We start from the raw sequence: 3,191 nt of genomic DNA on the forward strand, positions 1-3,191 counted from the left end.
GTGAACTTCCAGTTTGTGGATGATGAAGTTATTTCTGTTTCTTAGTTTTCCTTCTAACAGTTTGACCCCTCTGCTGTAGGACTGCTGAGGTCCACTCCAGGCCCTGTTTGCCTGGGGATCACCTGCAGCAGTTGTAGAACAGTAGGGGTTGCTACCAGTTTCTTCTGCTATCTTTGTTCCAGAAGTATATCCACCAAATGTCAGTGTGTTCTCTCCTTTATGAGGTGACTCTTTGGACATACAGGGGTCAGGAAGGTGCTTGAGGAGACAGTCTGTCCTTTATTGGAGCTCAAGTGCTGAGCTGTGAACTCTGTTGTTCATTCAGAGTTGCTGGGCAGGTACGTTTAGGTCTGCGGCAGCAGAACACATAAACTCCTTTTTTTCCCAGGTGCTCTGTCCCAGGGAGTTAGGGCTTTATTTATGAGTTTCCATTGTGCTGCTGCCTTTTCTTTCTTTCTTTTTTTTTCAGGGCTGCCCTGCCCAGCGAGGAGGCAGTCTAGTCACTGTCTGCCTGCAGAGACTTTGCTGAGCTGTTGTGGGCTCCGCCCAGCTACCGTGTGATCTTCCCTGCAGTCCTGTTTGTATGGGTGTAGTTAGAACTGCCTGGGCAATGGTGGCCCGCCTCTGTAATGATGGACTCTCTCTGTAATGGCAGGTTGCCTCAGCAACGGCAGGCTGCCTCAGCAATGGTGGACTACCTCCATAGTGGTGGAGTGTCTCTGTAATGGCGGATGCCCCTCCCCCACAGAGCTGGACCATCCTGGGTTCAGCTGTGCTTGCTGTGAAACTCTCAACCCAGAGCATTTTCAGTTGCTGTTTTTTTTGTTTTTGTTTTTGTTTGTTTGTTTGTTTTTGTGCAGGTGGCTCCAGCCCAGTCTGATCACCTGACTCCCTGAATCAGAGTTCTGTCTTTTTTTTTTTTAATTGAATGGTCGACTGTCTCCCAGGTGTTCCAGTCGCCTGTTTTAGGTGCCAGGATCTGTGTAATTTCCCTTGTGACGACTCACTGCGCCAGCTGAAACAGCGGCGCTGAGATTCGTGGCGGTTATTTTGCTCAGGAATCTCCTGGCCTGGCTCCCCATTTCAGTTCCTTTATAAATCAGATGAATGGGCGATCTGCCTTCCCTGGTTCCAATTGCCAGCTAAAAGGGCACCTGGACAGTGTGTTTTGTATGGAGAACAGCTGCGCTGGCCAAAACAGACACGCTGGCCAAAACAGCTGCGCCGGCGACACATGGGTCTCCGGCTGGAAATCTCCTGGTCTGTGGGCAATAAAAATCCGTCTTGAAATGCGGCATCCACTCACCCTCTGTGCTTTCACTGGGAGCTGCAATCCTGAGCTGTTCCTAGTCGGCCATCTTGGGTCCTATCTCACCTAGTGTTTTAATAAATGTTTGCATATATCTTTAAAATACTCATGATAAGGTGTAGAACAGCGTCCCTCTTGGTCTTTGTTTTGGCTTCCCCTGGTATCTCATTTTCTGCTGTCTTAACAGCTGGGGAAAAGGAAAGATGGTGCCTCCAGGTGATCGCTCTTTTCCTCAGGACCACATGTGCAGGACATGGGGAAACACATACTGTTGAATTGCTTTCTTACCACTTACACATAGAGGTTTAGGTGTAATAAAACTGAAAAAAAAAAAAAAACATTAAAGCTTAATGTTAATGAATTGCATATGAATTGCAATTTAGAGAAGCAAGATTGGCTTCTCTAAGCCTGATATCCAAAGTAGTGACCATAAGGAAAAATTGGCACATTTAGCTAAAAGATATATTTAAACTTGTATTAACTAAAAGGGGCTGAAAATAAATAACAGCAAATACTGGGAAATCTTTTCAACATGTTTGATGAAAGGTTAATGTCTCTAAAATGGTTAATAAGCCTTCTTTCAAACCAATGTGACAAATTAATCCTTCATTAAAAGAAAGGGCAAGGAGTATGAAAAAGCAACTCATAGAAGACACTATATAAGTGACCAATAAACCTCTGAAATAGTTCACCCCTCATTAGAAATAAGAAAATGCAAATTTAACTTACAAAGCCTCCTTATATTTTGAACCCAAGTGTTAAGAGTTGAAATCTCTACCACTTTAAATGCTGTGACATGGAGAAAGTTAGTTAACCACTTAATTTCTTAACCATGAAGTTAAGGTTTCTTAATTTCTTAATTTTAAGAAATTCCTTAGTTTCTTAAATTCATGGCACTTTGAACCCTTTTCAAGGGGATTCTTGGAAGATTAAATGAGATATTCATGTAAAGTACTTAGTATATTAACTTCCAGGGAATAAGTGGCTTTCCACAATGTTTATTATTATTTATTATTATGAATAATACAATAATTATTGCATAATTCCAGATAGATTAATGACACAAATATTAGATACTAAATAAAAGTGTTAAAAGAAATAATATGGATTTGTTTTAGTATAATCTTGAAATGTAGGCATCTTTTTAAGTAAATCATGAAACCCAGAAGCCAGAAAATAAGTTTGATTAAAATGTATAAAAACTGAATACCTCAGAACAAAAATATAAACATGAATTTCAAATAGAAATAATATATACTACACATATGGTGAACAAAATATTTATATTTTTAAAAATTAAAGGCTTCTGAATAAATAAGAAAAACTGAAAAAAATTCAACAGGAATAATAAAAATATTGTTACATGTATAGGGTGAGGAAGAGAAGAGGGAAGAGAAATCCAGGATGGAAGCTAAAAATCTCTAAATGCATCTTGTTTTATAATTACGACTTCAGATCTATGTAAATGTTTTATATATATAAAACAAGAACAAAATCAATTTCAAAAGTATGATAATAGACACTAAAAATTGAAGTTAGCTATGTATCAAAGCTGGAATAAATATATAGATAAGTACTATTTCAAAAGATTTTTAAAATGTTTTTTTGTGTGTGGTTTTTTTTTAATTGCATTTTGGGTTTTGGGGTACATGTGAAGAACATGCAAGATAGTTGCATAGGTACACACATGGCAGTGTGATTTGATGCCTTCCTCCCCTTCACCTATATCTGGCATTTCTCCCCATGCTATCTCTCCCAACTCCCCACCCCCCACTGTCCCTCCCCTATTTCCCCTCAGCAGACCCCAGTGTGTGATGCTGCACTCACTGTGTCCGTGTTTTCTCATTGTTCAACACCCACCTGTGAGTGAGAACATGCGGTG

Source organism: Cebus imitator, unplaced genomic scaffold (genome assembly GCF_001604975.1).
Source record: "Cebus imitator isolate Cc_AM_T3 unplaced genomic scaffold, Cebus_imitator-1.0 Scaffold749, whole genome shotgun sequence".
Classification (NCBI taxonomy): domain Eukaryota; kingdom Metazoa; phylum Chordata; class Mammalia; order Primates; family Cebidae; genus Cebus; species Cebus imitator.